Here is a 19,188-nt window from a genome sequence, read left to right as displayed (position 1 = left end):
TCTGAATGTACTTTAAGCAGCAGCAGAAGTCTCACAAAGTGCTCCTATTAACCAAAATTACATTTTCTGTTATCTGACATGAAAGGAGAGACTTCCTCCAAATTATCTTCACTTCTGATAAAACACCTTGCAGCTTTCAGAAAGGTACAGACTAATATAAAATTCACAGCCTGTTCAAAATCTGAGACCATTAACTGAGACTGATTTCCCAGAATAGTTGACAGAGTGATCACTCCTCCTGGATATTCACACACAAGAAAACTCTTGTGGAGAAACAGATTGTCAAATCACGGAAGGACTGGATATGGGCAGATTAAATTTGAACTGTGCACCTACAACTTTGAAAAAATACCCAGATGGGTCCTGAATATGGCTCATCCCACTGGGGGATCCAGGAGACAAGTTGACTTATTTCTCATGGATGCAGTTTAATTTTTCTTTTTTGCAGCTAAGTGTCACTGACTAATGAAAATATATTGGCACAATCCTTGCAGGTTATTGTTCCATGTGGCTGTACTTCTTAGCTGGGAATGTGCAAACAGGTCATGGCTGAAAGCAATATGAATGAACTCAGCTATTCAAATATTCAACATATATCATGCTATATTTATTGGAAGCAAAGTCTGACAAGATTATGTGTATACTAGGAACTGATAATGAAACATGGCACTGCATTGGCATTGGCTTTGTCAGCAATAGAGAAATTACAAACTTTAAATATTTATATAGTAAAATTAAATGCAGCTATTAATGCTTCCAAAAAGCATGCACTGCAGTTCTATAGATAGACATGAAGAATAGAGTTTTGGAATATCTCTAATGGGACAATTTTTAATTTTTGCACAATAGTTCCATGTCTGTGGAAACGTGGACTTAAAGAAATTAGAAAAACACTTGCAAAGAACCAACAAGGTCTGAACACGAAAAATGGATATTCTTAAGGGCTTAAATACACAATGGAAAATGAATGTCAAAAGTAATCCATTTTTCTGCATTACTGATTTATTTATGTTGATTTAAAAACAGTAAGTACACATATTTCTTTAAAATGCCTTGGAAGCCAATGATATTTATGGTCCTTCAAGAGATCATCTACTTATTTTATATTAATTTAATTATTTGAAAAACTACCACTTTGATGTTTATTATTTTTGCTGTGAGAAGATGAGGAATAAACAGAGCAACCCTTAAACACAGTTAATGGTGCTTAGTCTCAGTTTTTCTATGTTGGGAGAAATCCTGAAGTCCTGCCTAAAGCATGAAAAAGGAACCCTGGGAGCATTTAGGATGTGGACCCGTTACACCATTTCCTTCAGCAGTCCCAACTTCATCAGCTATAAACCCAAAGACTCCTGTAGGGCTGGGATTTCTCTTTACTTATTCCCCAAATGGGATGAAAACATGGTGATTTCTGCCCAGCAGTAAGAAAAACCTGCGTTATTGCAACATCAAAATTAGTAATTTAAAGTCCTGGGAAGCTATGCATATTGGTTTGGATTGTCTTCAGTTGTCTTGTCTAAGTTCATGGTGTAAAATTTTAGTGGTTTTTTGAGACAAGAGCTAAGAATATGGTGTGGAGCGCTGTGCCTCAGTTTCTGTTTTCTGCATTTCTCTTTTGGCTGCTGGTTAGTGTAAGCTCACTAGAACTAGCTGAAAAGGTGAACTGGGAAAAGGCCTCCTCCCATCTATGAGTGATGGCCACAGCAGTGTAAATCAGACCAATTGCACCAGGAGCTGCCTTCCTTTTCTCTTGCCCTGCACGGCTGGGACCAGGAGAACATCCAGCTGAGACCTAACCTGACAAAATGAAGCAGTGCTCAGTCTGAAGCCAAAAGAAATCCCTGAATATCTCATCACCCCATCAGGAGAATTTCAGCATCAGTTCAGAGAAGGATGGAACTGAGCACTGGGATATTCTCAGGTTATATAATCTTAAATTGCTGGGGGAGCACAAACTTGGTGTCCATGCAGCTGTGACAGTCTTTAGAGATCGTTGCCTCCTTAGCTCAGCTTCAGCAGAAGCATCCATGAGGTAACCAGGACGGATTTCAGAATCTAAGCATTTGGTATGAATGATGTATGCAAAATGCTATTTTTTCCCCATCACTGTATATCTTGACTGTGAAAAGTCATTGACAAAAGAAGAGGATGCATTGTACAAGGGTTTTTTATCACTTGTCATGAATTTGACAAAACATATCTTGTGTATTGCATTTCATCGCCACAGAGACCAGACCCTTCCTGAAGGCTATGGAAGAACAAACCTGGCAAACTACAAAAAGGGAATGCACCCACACTTGTGCTACATGGTCCTGAGGCTGTCCAGACAATGGGGCTCTGTGTTGGCAGGAGGGAAGGACATGGCTTGATCTGTTGGTTTTAAGAAAAGTACGTTCTATGCCTAAAACCACAGTCATGATTTCTGAGCTCCCACCTACTGGTAAATGCACTGATAGCATGCTGTATGTCTCACACACCACCAAAGAGAAATTCAAGGAATTCAGAAGAGTTTGCAGTCAGAAAATACTACAGCAGTCACACCCGAAGTTGCAGTAATTATTTCTGTTGCACTAAAGGGCATAAGTCTTGTCTTCTAAATTTAGTAAATGGGAAGGCCCAGGCAAAAAGGACAAATATATTTGCATTATGTATGTTTTTTATGTGTAAAAGACTCTCTATGGGAAATGCTGTGGTAGAACTGGTCATGAATACTTTAATGTCTTTTGGGAATTTGCAGTCAAATGTCTTTTCCATTTTAAGAAAAATCTTTCTTGGTTGAAAATGCCCTGGGGGTTTGCTTGATCCTGGACTGGGGTTTCCTTTTTGCCATTAAAGTGAAATATCAAATTACAATTTACAAGTAAATTTTCAGTCTATAGTGATAGCAATATATCATCTGATACAAAGAAACATTTCCAGAGCTCAGGGAAACAGCTCTGCATTCTTAAATGTCTGAATATTTCAAATACAAGTGTGTCAGCAACAGCATTTTAACCATTCTTCCTAATGGGCAGAGGCAGGGGGAAGTGGAAGGATATTTCTCATCCCATATTTCACATCACAGCAAAATCGAATACAAGCAGTGGAGCATTCATGCATTTTTTAGTACTTGCCATTACTCTGCAGAGAATTTAGTTTATTAAGTAATTGTTCATTTCAAGAAAAGTTACAATATTTCATATCAGATGTTGTTTCTTTACAGAATCTTTCTGTTTTGTGGGGGGGGTTGGTGTTTTTTCATTGTTGTTTTTTGGGTTTTTTGTGAGGAAGGAGGACTTTTATTTATTATTTTTGTTTGGGATTTTTGTTTGGTTGGGTTTTTGGGGGTTTTTACTTGGTTGGGTTTTTTGTGGGATTTGTTTTTTTGTTGTGGTTTTGTTAGTTGGTTTTTTGTTGTTTTTTTTTCTTGTGTTTTTTGCATTATTTTGGGGTTTTTTGGAGGGGTGGGGGTGAGGACACACACACAAGCAAACCCTTTTCCAATTGGATCAGGGCATTTTCAAAGGAAAAAAAATAGGATAAATATAATCTTAAACTCTAGGTAATATTAAATCAGAGATCATATTTCAAAATAGCCCTGCATATATACATGTAAAAAACCAAATTATATATGCTTATACTTTGATAATGAAAATTAATAGATTATTAACATATTGTTCATTAATGAGAGAAAAAAATACAGTGATCAATAGAAAGGGATAAGCGAGTTTTATAGGTCATTTTATTATAGAGTGTTTTAACTTTGACAGGCATAATGAATGTTCATTTACTTTGCTGCCTAATGTCATAGATAGATGTGCTGAAAAAAAGGACAAAGAGGACAAAAAATAGAAAATCTGAATTTTCTATTCCTTGAATTTTCTATTCCTTGCCTCCTGAAATTTTGTAAATATACCTATCTTATAATGCAACTATCACATTTCTCTTTCTGTTAAAGAGTTGAGCTTTTTCTCTCTAGCTTTGTAAGGATTAAGAGCATCCCCACTACCTGGTGCTGGTAGCTTTACTGTGGCCCTACAGTATTTACAGCATCTGATATCAGTAATTTAATGTTGTAATAGGGCAATAATTTCCAGTTCTGCTGAGCTTGTTTCTCCAAACATGATGCTTTAACCCAATTTTGATGCATTCAGTAGACAGCAATGCTTGTCTAAGGAGCTGAACAGACCTGCCTGGCTATGACACTGAAGCACTTCCCTGCCTTAATGTGTACTGTGTTTTCATCTGTGAGTGATTTCATTCCACACAGATTTTCTAAGCCCTTGCTTGCTAGGATAGTTGGCTTAAGCTTGCTTCCAGGATATGATTGCAACAACACTCCAAAACCACAAAAATCCCTCAGTCTAGATCTTGAGTGACTATGGACCATTTTGAAGTGGTTTAGACGCTTTGAGCTAAATTTTTAATGGCATTTATGGAGCTCTGTGATGTCTCTTAGTCAAACCCTTTGATGATGGGTATTGGCTTGCATTTGCCTTTTCAATTCCTAGTTCCTCTGCTTCCAACATACACCTTTGCTTTCCCCAAGCAGCACCTGCCAGGGGCAGTTTCCTCAGCCCTCCTTCATCAACACCACCTAGCAAAGCTGACAATGAGCAGTAAATATTTATGTAACATAAGATTTCAAACCAAATATGAGCACAAGCTTTCTAACTGAGCCAGGTTGCTTTGGGTTTGTTTTTTTTTGTTTTTTTTTGTTTTTTTTTTTTTTTTTTTTTTTTTGTTTTGTTTTGTTTTGTTTTGTTTTGGTTTGGTTTTTTTTGCACCTGACAGCCATAAGGAAAATATTGTCCTTATCCCCTTCCTTTTGAGAGCTAGAGGAAGTAAAGCAATTTTTTTTTTTTAATGACACCCATCAGCGGTATCAAGCCATGTATCACAAGGAACCATTTTGGAATAGCATGGTAGTTTTTAAGTATGAATTAGTAATAGAGGTATATGTTGCCTAATTTTTTTTAAACGATGTGAGGTTTCAAAGCAAACTGATGAATTCTATGTGGCTTTCTATAAATCCATGCCTCATCCTCTCTGGAGTTTCATCTATTTACTTTCCTCTGTGCTGCCTAGCATAAAAGCATCTTTGGTGTTGAACAAATGCAAGCAAATTTTACTCTTAGATGTTTCTCTAGGAGCGTGACAGGGAAAGATAAAAAATTAGCAGCCCAGATCATGCTATGAATGATACATTTCAGACATTGTTCCAGATCAATCATGTCTCTTGTATAATTTAGACACACAAAACACAAAGAGATAACCTAAGAGATAACTTAACTTCTTGGCATGTTTCTATTTGTTTCTTTGTAACCTGCTCCTGAAACTCATTCAAATTCAATTAGGGTCACTTCTTCTGCTTGATCAGATTATTCCTTTTTTTTTTCTGACAATAGTAATCTGTGAAGAAAACTTTAAATGCAATATTTATCTAAAAAATAGAAGTGAATCAAATCTTTCAACATTCACACCTTTATTTTCCTCCTGTTAAAGGGGCTTAGGTAATTTTTTTTCCTTCTCTCTTCTTGAAACCTCAGCATATTTTTCACTTCCTTATAATTCAGAAATTGGTTATGATATGTTTCATTGCTTCAGTAAAAACAACTTCTCCCTACTGAGGAAGCAGGAGTCTGGGTGCAGAAAGAAATCTGCAAATATGCAGGCATGCTATTCTATTAGATATTATTTTAATTTATAGAGTTTACATTTTCATCACAGCTGTTGGCTAATGAATCAGTTGGAAACCAGACATACTTTGTTTGAATCAATACCATTGTTGCAAATATCCACCTACTAATTCAGCCAGTAATTATCAGTGGATGTGATGTTCATGACTGATTTGCTTAGCATGCCAAGGCCACTTATCTATGTTAAATGCAGTGGTTTCCTTCTTGTGAGTAAATTATCAAAATATTTTATGCACGTCAGTAAAGAATAATGAATTTCAGGTATCAGATTTGGATCTATATCTGCTGTTTAGTAAAGTAGACTACTGAGACATACTTACTAGCCCATGAGAGTGGTACATATATTTGTGATGCATCAGTATTTTAAGCTTTGTTAGTCAGAGAGAGCTAAGGCCTTATTCATGCGGATACGTGCACATTTATTCTTCCATCATTTACCATATGTGGTGGGTTTAAACCATAAACAAAGAAACAGAATAGTTTGTTCTTGGTAAAAGAACAAGCTAGCTCTTCACAGGATGCCTGTGTCACTCAGTGCATTAGTAGACTTTGTTCACTTATGGGCAATTATTCAACATTGTGTGTTCCCTTTACTGCTCAGTGTATATTCCAACCATATTTATTGCACACAACACAGTTTTACATTTCACACAGATTTATTCAAGTCCTCAAAGCTTTTCTATGGCTCTGATATCTAGTTTTGAAGCCCAGGAGATGTTTCCACAGGCCTTCAATTCATCCTTATGGAAGATTTCACGCTATGTGGGCCCAAAATAATAAGAGATACAAATCATCCTGTAGAATTGACTTCTGCTTGTAATTATTTCCCAATCTGTTAGTGTTTGTGCCATCTGAAAACAGTACCAGCAATGATTCATACTTTCTTCCCTGTCATAGGTGAGAATATTAAAAAACACCAAGCTAAAAGTAGATCTTTGGGTGATTTGACTGTTGACAATCCCTTTGGGAGGTGATTATTTTCTATTAATCCTGTAAATTGATAGGTATTGTTCAATCAGTTTAACTATCCATTTATAAAAGGTTACATTTTATTTCACATAATGCTATTATTTTAAGCAAATAGCTCAAAGGTTTTTAGAAATCTGTTGCTATCTATCCTTTCTGCCAATTAAGAACTTCAACTGACAAGGAATTTTTTGAGTATTGCCTTCGAAAATCAAATAATAAGCTACAATTTTTATTGAAATTCTTGTCAAAGTGATGACATAAGCATAAATGAAAAAACTTGAAAGAAAACTTATAGTGCAAAAGGCATGAAAATGAGGTTCAAAAGCTATTGAATTTTTTTTTCTCGATAACCCCCTAAAAGTAATTTTCTAGTGCTGTTTTCCCAGAAAAATGGAGATTTTATGTTATTTCTGCAACCAGCTGAAACAGGATTTATGATCAGCTTTGAGCAATTTTATGACCCAAAATATCCATGAAAAAATCAGCAATGTTTTCCACAAAAGGTCAAACAAGAAAAGCTAATTGATCTACTCAATTATGCATTAACAGATCTGTTCAACAAAGTAATTTGCAAGTGCCCTCTGAGTATTATTGGTTGCTAGGGCTCACCTAGTTTATCAAGAACTGACTCAGATAAAGGAAACAGCGATTTTCAGTCTCCTAAGCTACTCTGACATGCCATTTGTTTACTTTTTTTCTGACATGAACATATGCAGTGGGCCTTGAGCAATACCGGTCTGGAACCCTTAGACTCGAGATTGACATGGATTGAATCTCATCTTTGGGTGCCTTGAGATCCCCAAGACTGCAGTGCCTGACCTCGGGCCTGAGAAGGAGGGGCAAGACTTTACCCTATTGCAGAAATGGTGTCTGCCTGCCTGCTCCTGAGACCTCATCCTTATCCTTATCTGCCTCTTTCCCAAGCCAAAGAAAGCCTTGCCACTCCTACACTTCAGGGTGGTCATACCAGCCTCCTTGGATGGGCATATAGAGAAAGGAGAGCAGCAGCAGCAGACTGCTGGTTTATAGGACATGCAATGGCAAGCTTAGAGAAGTGATTGTTTTCTTTTATTTATTTATGTGCCTGCTATATCCTACTAGAACTTAGCTGCTCCAGTAGCATCACCAACTATAACAGGAACACAGCAATGATGATTATATCCTCTCAAATCTGATTTGTAGTGGCTAAATCCAATTCTGTTTAATTTGAAGATTTTATCTGAGCTTTTACTTGCTATCCAGAGACTCAAGGAGCAGAAAATGGCTTACCATTAATTATGAATATCTGTGAGAAACAGAAATCCAATGACAAATTGTGCTGCCAACCCCCCTTTATGCCTAGTGCACATTGGTCATGCTTATTTTGTTCCCACAGAGTGGTTTGTCTGTCATATTCCTATCAGCTTCTTTTATGATCGCTTTTGGATTTATATTATTTTTGATTAGCTCATGTTTTAGATCATTAGTTCAACAAATAACCTGTAGCCCGGTGACAGATAATCTGCATTGAGTGAGCATCATTCAACCAAGTCCTGACAATTCCCCCTGATTTAGTTTTTAATAGTCATTTTAAGCACCTTAAGAAAGAGTTAAATGAACATGAAAATTGTTCTCAGTTTCAAATTTTGTATATCTATCATCTATTAGACACCCACTCTGGGCTCCATCATGCTAATCAATCATTTTGGGTAAGTTATTATATTTGCATTACCTAAAGAGATAAACACTTTCATTTTTCAAGTGCTATTATACCTGTTATTCTTTCTTGTATGCACAGACAATGACCATAGAAATAGGTTCATACCAATTTCTGTTTAAAAATTGACCTTTGAATGCCATTAATTTATTGATTTTTAAATTTCTATACACTTTTATTTGCACAAATTGATTTTAAATCACCTACTGACCTGTGTTTCTCCTCTAATTTTCTAGCAAAGAATTGGATTTGGGGCAGTAGAGTCTTAATGGAAAGACATTGTTTGGGTATTACTCAAAAGTGCAAATGCAAAGACAATGTCCTCCATCAGCACAGATGTCTTATGGAGGAAAATCAGCTAATTATAACACTGGAGAAATGGTTATCTTATTAGGAAAGTTTAAAAAGATTCTGAGTAGGTATTTGCAGACTTGTAATGTTATATTCTATAGTTTCTTATCAAAACTGAAAGGAAAGGATAGGAAGAATATTGAGGTAAGGGCAAGTATTCAAAAGCTGCCTGCCACTAAGGTCCATATCCTGATAATATAATCACAAAACAATTTAGGATGGAAAAGATCTCTAAAATCATTGAGTCAAACAATTAACTTAACAATGCCAAGTCTACCACGAAACCATGTCTTTAAGTGCCACATATACTTATCTTTTAAATACCTCCAGGGATGGTGACTCAACCTCAACCCTGTGCACCCTGTTTTGATTGTTGGCAACCCTTTGCATGAAGATATTTTTTCCTAATATCCAACCTACACCTCCCCTAGCACAAAGTGAGGCTGTTTCCTCTTGTCCTATTGCTTGTGCTTTGGAAGAAGAGACCAGCCCCCATCTCACCACAACCTCATTTCAGGTAGTCATACAAAATGAGAATATCCCCCTTGAGTCTCCTTTTCTCCAGGCTGAACACCACCCCCAGCTCCCTCAGCTGCTTCTCATAAGACTTCTGCTCCAGACCTTTACCCAGCTCTGTTGCCCTTCTCTGGACTCACTCCAGGTTCTCAAGGTCCTTCTTGTCATGAGTGGCCTGGAACCGGACATGGGATTTGAGGAGCAGCATCACCGGTGCTGAATACGGGGGGGGGGGAATCACTGCCCTTGGCCTCCTTGGCCACCTGGGCACACCCTGGCTCATGTTCAGCTGGCAGTCGACCAGCATCCCCAGGTGCTTCTCCATTGGACACCTTTCCATCCACTCTTCCCCAGGCTTGGAGCATTGCCTGGGGTTGTCAAACCCCAAGTGCAGGACCTGGCACTTGGCCTTATTGAATCTAAGACAATTGGTCTTAGCCCATCGATCCAGTCTGTACAGACCCCTGTCTGCTCTCGACATACAAGTACTATTTTCCTTGAATATTGTCGTTTTTCCAATTTGAATGGCTCTATGAAGACGGACAGAGAGGGCAGGGTTCAAGACAGAGCACCATCTTCAAGTTGCACAGAGGGCATCTGTATCCATGCATTTTATATATATATATATATATATACACATCCAAATAAAAAACATACAGAAAAGATATAATAGCTACAGCATGCATACAATTCACAGCTGTCTATATACATGTGTTGCACAAATGTATGTTCCCACACCCTGTGCTAGATGCTGGCCAGGTCTGTGAGCATTTCTAAAGACAATCAAAAATCAAGGGCAAAAATGGGCCAATAACTTCAGGTTACTAGGCAGGTTCATGATGCAAGCTAAAACAGAGAGAAGTCATGAAAATCACTAGTTCTCTGTCTTGGTTTACTGTCTTTCATCCGAGATATGCTTATCTCCTCTGACCATGTAGACTGGCTTAGTGTGTGCTTGCACATCAGCTAGGGGCACAACTTAGAATGTGTTTGTAGGACTGCCATGAATGAGTGTAGTATTGAAAGGTCAGTCCCTCAACCATTTAACAAGCCCTCAGCTCACGTCAAGAGTCTGATGGCAAAGATGACATTCTCCCTGAGAGTAAGAGATCACTACTTTGTAATGCTTGCGACCATGCTGTGCCATTCCCAGAACTGTGCCATAGGCCAGAAGATAATGGCTTTCAGATCCAAGGCTGAGGTAGTCCAGTGTACAAATGCCCTGCAGATCCCAGACAAAACGTGGAGACCACCAAGCCCAATGGAATGCACTACAGCAGAGGGTCTCAGTGACCTCAGAGGTCTTTTCCAGCTTAAGTGATTCTGTCATCACTGCTTCACAGTTTCAGTACTATTGATGAATAGTTTTCTGGTGAAACGAGTCCTGTTTTAAACACTAAAGAGAAGATTCTGTTTACTAAACTGCAGGCCCCCATCCACTGGCCATAAACAATCCAAGCAGATGTGTGTATGGCTGGATGAAGACCAGGTGATTCAGTTCAAAGTGTGAGATGACACGTGTATTAAAGTGGGATGAATCAGGACAATAGAATACTCTCATGTTATTACTAGTCAGCTCCTACTTTTATGAAAAGAAGAATATTTCTCAGAATCAAAAAACCCCTCCCAAAATTGAAAAAAAGATATTTTGTTGTCAATTCAGTTATTGTCTCTAGACAATTTTATTTTATTTTATTGCATATTTTCCTGATGCTGCTTGTTCATGCAAGTTAACACAGTAATTTCAAGAAAGTGGCATAATATTTAGCTGAAGATTTTGAAAGCATTAAAAGGTTGCATCTTAGGAACAGTATACTCACTGGAGTTTGTTTTATTTGAAAGCTTGACTCCTTAACAGCAGTTATTTCTCAGTCTTGCCTTAAAATGTGTGAGTTGTGCATGATTAGTAGCTCCATATACATTTTCCTTGAATAATCTTTTTTCTCCTAAACCTGTAGAACAAATTTAGTGGCTTTTCAGTGCTTTCTTCCCAATTTCCTTTCATTGGTTTTTACTCTCTCTGAAAGTGGAAGACAAACCATTACAGATGCAAATGCAAATCTCCCTGTAAGGCATATTTAATTTAAGATGTATTTCTCTTGCAAGAAGGACATAGAAAAACATCTTCTGAGAGACATTTCAGAAAGAAATCAAACAATCCTGTTGTGAATCACCAAAAGCAAGGGCAATATTTGAAAATTCCATGGGAGAAGTGATATGCACATGCAAAAATTTCTTGTTAAACTTCAAGCTCAACAGCATTCTCTGCTCCTGCTCAAAAAATGACAAGGGCATGCCCCAAATTCACACAGTTACAAAGTGAATATGCTTAGGCAAAACACTTTTCTTTTTCTGAGTGGAGGAAATTTGTTGTGTGTGTCAGACTTTTAATGCCCAAGGGATACCAGTCATGATATCTATTATTATCAGCCAATAAATTCTCTTCTTACTCCTCAGGGAATTCCAGCAAAAGGCTGGAGAACTATTCTGACAGAGGGAATGCCTCAATGTAATGAAAAAAATGTTTGAATGATCAACCTCCTGGCCATTGCACCATATGGGAAGCATTGCTTGTGAAATAGTTGTCTAATTTAGCCGTATGTTACATAAATTAAGTCAATGATCACAGGTTAAATATCAAATTATGTATGATGTATTATTTAGCAACACCCGGACTAAAAAAAAAAACTGGTTAAAAAGTAAATAGTCATAATGTCCAAGTATGTGAAACAAAACAACTACATTTACATTTAGGCATCCAATGCTAGAAATTTGGCAAAAATGGCAAAATGTGTTCTGCTCCCAGTAGCAAAATCTGGCTGGAAAGCAGAGTGAGTTCAACATATGATATCAACTGGACATGTATTAGGTAATTTCTCAGACTATATTCTGGTTTATGCCTTAATTAGATACCTAAACATCAATGCCCACATTAAAAATTTTCCAAGCTTCTGTTACATGTCAAGAAATCCAGCTTTACCTTGGGAAATCAAGTACAGAGGGTTCCCACTTAAATAAAAACAAACCAAAAAACCACAGGTGAATCATAGTGAATGCTAAGTAAAAGACTTTCCAAAGGAAAAAAAACTGATAACCTAGGAAGTGTGACTCTTTGTCTTACAGAAAATACTATAGCAATTTTTCTGGTTTATAAGGTCCTGATACAAGAAGTGCAAAATGCTGCACATCTGACCTTGCTTTTAGCCATGTGTAGATTTAAAAATTCATTGGTAATATTTTATGTTACCAAGAATCATGAGGCAAGGTAACTCAAATCCATATCTTCAAACTGATTCTGATCTCACACTGACTTAGTATCAGTAGAACACTGTTAGTATCAATTGTATTACTTTGCTGATTTTTACTGATACCAATTCAATCAGGAAGACTCATGATAAGTAGATTGTGAATGACTGGATATCATGTGCTCTCCCTTTTCCTTTCCAATTGAGGTACTAAATCAATTTTCTAAAGTGCCATATATCTTTATAACTGTGGATTTTTATCTCCATTAGCTCCAATTATTCTTGTTTCCCTGCCTGTCATTTTTCATGAATGCTTCACAAACATTATTGCAGTGGTAAATTACCATTGCCCTTTCTTGACTTCAAAATTAGTGTAAATGTTTATGGCATTGTTATAAGGTGGGACTGTGATAAAATCTGAATGTTAACATAGGCAGGGAGACACTGCACCAGGCAGGTAATTGCAGACTGAAGCCAGAGCTCAGGGCACGTCTGAAGAGACCATGTTCACAACACCTTGGAAATGTTTCCTCATCTCTGCGTCCATCAAAACTGACAGCTGTTGAGAAGTTTACTGGAATCATGGACAAGAGATAAATAAAGAAAAATGCATCTTGTCTTCTTCATCTTTGACTGCAAAGAAAGTGATAGAAAGTAGGCCAAGAGTAAAGAATAAGAGTCTTTGGATAAAACCATTGAAGAGATGCTTGCTGGCCATCACTCTCTCAGTCCTACCTGGTCTTTACTGGTATCAGCTGATTGACTCCTTGCTGCCTATTGATTTTGACTTTTCAGATTTTTTCTGATACAGTATTCCAGGTGACTGTTGTTCCTGATTTACTGCTAACTTTTGTCCTGCCCAGTATGTCTTCTCCTGCCAAATACTTTTGTTTCACTAGGGCTTGTGCTTACACCTTCCTTTAATATCAGTTGAATTTGTGAGGTTTTTGTTGTGAGGGAGGCTCACAAGTTGGATCTCTTTTGCCATGCAAGTCCCTTTCTGAGCTTGGCACTTAATTAACACCCTCAGAGTGGTGCTGGGTTTGTAACTACTGAAGTCAGCACCAGAAGAAATACCACTGTGGTGATCAGGGGTCAGAGCTGACCACCTGACTAGGAGAGACTGCAAAGCAGTCATGGCCAGCCTGGCATGTGTTTTGAGTTTGCAATAACAGTATCTGGTATTCTGCTAGAGATCTGCTACAGTCCAGTTTTTTTTGTTTGTTTGTTTGTTTGTTTTTCCCTAGATATTCCTCTACTAGACTAGAGATTAAATCTCCAGTTTTCATCTCTTCACATAAAAATGTGAGGCACCAAGAGATCAGTCCTTTTACCAAGCAAAGAGGTTTTCACAATATTCAGTGCTCCAGAAGATGACTTGGAAAGCACAAAAGAAAATCTATAGACACCCCTTTTCCAGTTTGGTACTCCAAGAGCGATAGCTGCAGACAAGCCACAGAGAGGGCTGTGCAGAAGCCCATGTGGGCTTATCCTCAATTTCAAACAGAAGTGGTCTAGCCAGGCACACAGCACTGATACAAAACTGGCAAAAGAGCCAATTTTCTTCTGTTTGAAATCTTCAAAATTCATAAGCTGCATGATAGAAATAAAACCAAATGGTACATAGCAGTGCTCAAAAAATAGGGAGGAAAACATTTTCCACTTATGACATTGAAGCAGACAGGGGTCCCATTCTCTGATAAGGGATTCACATTTATGAGCTGACCTTGAACTCAGTGCACCTTCTCACAAAAGCACCCATTCAGTAACTTCAGCCCATTCTGGACTGTGGGAATGAATAATCCCCTCTCTTTTCCTTGGTGACATGTACCAGCCAAAGGAGCTTATGAAAGAAAATAAATACATGAACATTCAAGCATACATGAGAGAATAGAAGTTTTTTATCACAGAGCCAAATGTTGTTGCACATGGCTCAAGCAGCAAAAGTCCTCTGGTGAAACCCTGAGAATCTGCTGCCAAATGCTTCTGTATGTTCAATAGTTGTGGTGGGATTTCCAGGCTCAGCCCGAGTGTGATTACCTGGCACAGGTACCACTTCTTCCTGTGCCTGTTTAATGATGACTCCCAGGCCCTCCAGCCTGCAAGGCTCAAATATTTGTATCTCATTACTACAATGAGGAACGAGAACAAACAAGTAAAAGCTTCACACAGGAGCCCTGAACAGCTGCAGGCTATCCTCCCTAGTATAAATGACATTTCTGGTGATTCAGCTTGCGGCAGTTTTTATTTTTGGTGTAAAGGATATACCTTATGCCCAGAATCTCTTTGACAGAGGGAGGAGCAATATCACCATGTTCCCCTCAGGGGCATCACTTTATCACTGTGCAGAAAACAGCTTTCCTTGTGTCAGGTCTGAGGCCATTGTAAGAAATGCATGGAGCAACAGAATTTGAGATAGGAAAAATGTAAAATAGAGGCCAACCCCCAAACACAAGGAACCTGTGTGAATTGAAGACCTGGGGGATATTGGTTAAATCTGTGATGTGTGGCAGACCTGTCTACACCTGGCCAGCCCTTCAGACCTGCTGCTCAGGGGTCTCTGCACTGCCCATTACCTCCACATGTGGGATGAGGAGATGTCAGCTGTGGGGCAGATATGCACTTGTCTCATAAAGACCCTGGCCAAGGACTTTGTGGGCACAAAAATTATAAGCCAAAATTCCTTTTTTCGTTGTTTGTTTGCTTGGTTTTTGTGTGTGATTTTAATGGAGATGGTGAGACTTGTTGTAGCAGGATGAAACCTCACAAAACAGTCCTCAGAGCTGCAGTTCCCTCAAGATCCATGTAACAGCAGACTCTGGAAATACGTCACCTTTCTCCTGGGAAACTCGGAAATGGGCATCATCTGCACTGTGGGAGGTGCTCAGTTTGAGACTGAGCCCCTGCAAAGGAGTTAGTTAATACAGCTCCTGGCATTTCTCAGCACTTACAAGGGTGGTGTTTTCTACTGCAGCTGAACCAAAACTGCACCTGTAATTTATTTAGCTCTCCCAGAGTGGCTGTTGATGGACAGGAAAGAAGAAAGGCCTGTAGGTAGTTCAGATGGGCAATAAAAAAGGAATAGATAATTCTCATAAAGTTTTTCTGCTGGTAAACACATAGTTCAGACCTGAAGGTCATTTCCAGGTCTTTTGTAATTTGGAAAATCCCATATTGGAGACTTTGAGCTAAGACGAGTGTCTTGCACTTACATATTTTTAGTATACAGAGAAAGTACTGAAAACTAGAAAATTTGAGAAACCAGAAGTACAACAGAAATGCCAGAGGGCACAGTCTTGAGCCACTCTTTTTCTGTAAAAGCAGAAAAAGAACTACTACCTAATTTCTATATTATTTGTTTTGACGCAAACAATAAATAAACCCCTCTTATTTATTGTTCAGGTAGTCCACTTGTTCTTCCTTTAAGCAGCCACTCTAATGAACAGATTTATAGAAATGTCAAATCATGATAACTTTCTGAACCCTTGTAGTTTCTGATCTATTAGTAATCTTGGTTGTGCAATAGGAAGCATATTCTATCTGTAGTTAATGACCTTTGGTCCCTACTGTGAACAAAAATGACAGAAAAAAACTCAGTGCTACCCATTCACCCTTAATATTTGCACAAATCACCTTTGCCTAGAAGGGAAATGATCTTTTTTTGTTGTTGTTTTGTGATTCCCTAACTTCTTCAGGAAATGAGGAGTACTGCCTTTTCTAGCAGCATCAATTAAGTAAGCAGGTTTGTGGAAAATTACACAGCATCCTACATTTTTAATCCAGTTGCATGAAGCTATAGTCCTATGGTGATCCCCAGCATGGGTCTGCTCTTTTCTAACAGCAGAGAGCGGCAGAGCTGATCTGCTGGAGGCACTATATATGATAATTGCACACAGGTTAAGTGTTTTGCAAATTAGCAGTGCTTCATCATCCACTTTCTTTTTACTGCCGGTTCAGGTTGGCATACCAAGTGTGCTGAAGGTGACTTGTCTAATCTGCAGCAGCTGGAACACCCTGCCATCCCCACAAAAGAGTTTCCTGCCATTTTCAAATGAAGCTCATAGAGATGGCTGTTCTTCAGTCAGAAGTGACACATGGCACCATGGATTTTGTCAAGGATCAACCACCTCTGGGGGTCTGTGTGAATCACTCGCTGAAAGAGCATTAGGGCTCAGGAGACCCATTTTGGATTCAGAACAGCACCTTGAGATGTTTCTCTCTGGACTTCTGAAATCCACCTCAGTCCTTCCCCAGGTCTCCCCAGTACAGCTGTGCTGAGAATTTCCTCTGTGCACTGGTAGGAAAACACATACAGTGGCTTTTGTGGATGACATTTCCCTGGACCTTCAGCATGTATTTCAGTGAGATAATGGAAGATTTGTGCTCTCTCTGGGTGTCTAAGGTGACAGAAAGAGATTATGTTAAGTGCTTGGTAAGAGGCATTTTCCATTTGCAACATTCAACTTCATTTAGCTGTAATGCATGAAAAAAATGACCCACGTGGGTGTTTATCTAGCCATTTAATTGTACCCCTGAAGTGTGAATATGATGAGCATCATGGATTTTGGCACTGTTGACATTTCTTTTAAGCAGGTGACAGTTTGAAAGGATGGGAGCATATCCTTTTATCACTGCAACAGATAAATACACTACAGAGTGTTTGAAACAGCTTTACACACTGGCAAGTGACAGAAGAGAAAGTGGTGGTGAAAAAAGTACAAAAGGTAAGACAAATTTAAATCAAAAAAAAATGAAGCATAAAACATACAAGTGTTCTTAAAGCCTCTCCGATGAACTCATACTGTGAATAACTGGTGCACTTGACCAACAATTGTCAGTGAGAAAATGACAAGACTCTTAAAGATTCCTCAGAAGTTTCTTTAAAAGGGTGGATCTTGGACATGTACAGTGGGAAAGCTGAAGGGAGACAAGGACTTCTGGTAAAGAACAAGAAGGGTGCCTCTTACAGGGTAAGCTCTGATGTGCCAAATTATGCCCTCTCTCACATCAGTGTTTTAAAAAAGCATTTTGTTTGTTGGTCTGGGAGTCTCAGTACTTTTAGCAACTACTTTTATTGCCTTCTGGGATAGCAAGACCTAAGAATGTTCTAGAAACAGACTTTTTCATTGTAAGAAACAATATTTTCCAGAAGTGGGCTGGACTAGAAGCAGACAGGAATGGGTGAGGAAAAGCTCTGGGTGAGGATCACCAGGGCTGTAGAAAACATGAAACCAGCGATTTTAAGGGTCTTGGGTTGCTGAAGGAAATTGCCAAAGAAATACTTTTTCTGAGACTCTTTAAGATTTCCAGCAACATGTTTTTGTCATTGACAATATGTTTTCTCATATCCCCAAATCATCTGAGCAGCTACTCCCTAGTAAGAAACTCAGCTGAGGCTGTAAAGTGTGGAAGACACAGGCACCTTTCGAGTCACCTGAAATCACAGATGAATTCCCATATTTATCAGTCTAGACAAGCAAAATTAGCTGCCAACTCAGGAAGATGCTTGGACTGAGAATCCATTACAACCTTTTGTATCTCAGGTTCTGTAAGTGTTGATTGTTTTCTCCTTGTGTACTTTTATGGTGCTAAAACAGAGTTTAAATGCAGATAATGGTAATTCAATCACATGCAAGTACCTGTCTAGCATATCTGTATGTTAGCTTATCACTGGTTATCTACTGTCTGTCAGATAACTTGCAAAGTGAGAAAATCTATTACCAATGAAGCAATAGGGTTCCAAAAAGCATTAACATGAGACACTAGAAACAGTAAATGTGAAAAATGCTATCTGCATCTGAGAAAGCTTTTGGGGTTTTTTGTAAGAAATTTATTTGAGGAAGTGATAAATATAAGGACACAAAAACTGCAAATGTAAAATAATTTCCTCACTCATTTTGTAAATATTTTATTTCTCCCTACCCCCTACAAAAAAAAAAAAGACCCTAAACCTCTGAAGAGAGAAACAGAAATGCCAACAACATTACTCTATCAGGCATGTAATTGGAGGGGATCTTTCTTCTCTCTTGACATAGATAATAAATTATAGAAGTTTTTGGGAACCTAATTATGTCACAGAGCAAACACTAACATGATAATATTAATGTTTTCTTCAAGCTAACATGATTTTGTGAAACCATTATTTTATTTTAAAAGTACTGCAGAACTCAACTCTGGTCTATTTTTAAAATGATAGATTAAACAGAAAAATTGTAATTAAATACTGTCCTGGTTGCTTTGCCACAAAAAGACAAAAGACCAAATGTCAATTTGAAATTAAACTCATATAGAAGCTGAGCAAACAATAAGGGGATGTATCACTAAGCAAATTATAGCAGTGCAGATATATAGCAGATTTCCTGATTATCTTTTTTTATTGTTGTTAAACCACTAAGCAAATGCAACTCCATCATACCATGTTTCATGACAATACTTTTGAAGAACCTGATGCAATAAAAGCATGTAAGTTTATGCCCACTATGTATTCATGAAGATTTAATGGCTGCTGAATACAGATTTGAAGCAGCTGCAGGAAAGGCCTCAGTGCTGTGATACTCAGGGCTGCAAACCCTCAACCTCAGTACCCCAGGCCAGGAGTCTGTGATGCTCTGCCAGCCCAGCTAAGGATGTGTTTCCTTCCTGCTTCCTGCTCTCATGGCATCCACAATACCCATCTTACCAAGTAAGGAGATGCTTAAACCAGTCCAAAGGGAAAACTAAGAGAAGGTTGCTG

The 19,188-nt window shown here is 38.3% G+C and overlaps 1 long non-coding RNA gene across 6 annotated transcripts in view; it reads right to left on the bottom strand.

The window, feature by feature from the left end:
• LOC137468309 (uncharacterized) overlaps positions 1-19,188 on the bottom strand; it is a 405,810-nt gene that overhangs the window by 149,983 nt on the left and 236,639 nt on the right. Inside the window, exon 7 of one of the 6 annotated variants that reach the window (XR_010995860.1) lies at positions 10,884-11,224. The exons of the other annotated variants lie outside the window; for them this stretch is intronic. This is a non-coding gene — a long non-coding RNA (uncharacterized lncRNA). Of the gene's footprint in view, positions 1-10,883; positions 11,225-19,188 lie in introns of those variants that run through there. 6 annotated transcript variants of the gene reach the window in all.

The sequence above is a fragment of the Anomalospiza imberbis genome, chromosome 2, assembly GCF_031753505.1.
Source record: "Anomalospiza imberbis isolate Cuckoo-Finch-1a 21T00152 chromosome 2, ASM3175350v1, whole genome shotgun sequence".
NCBI lineage: Eukaryota > Metazoa > Chordata > Aves > Passeriformes > Viduidae > Anomalospiza > Anomalospiza imberbis.
The sequence above is the reverse complement of the archived record's forward strand: the minus strand, read 5'-3'. Positions and strand labels throughout refer to the sequence as shown.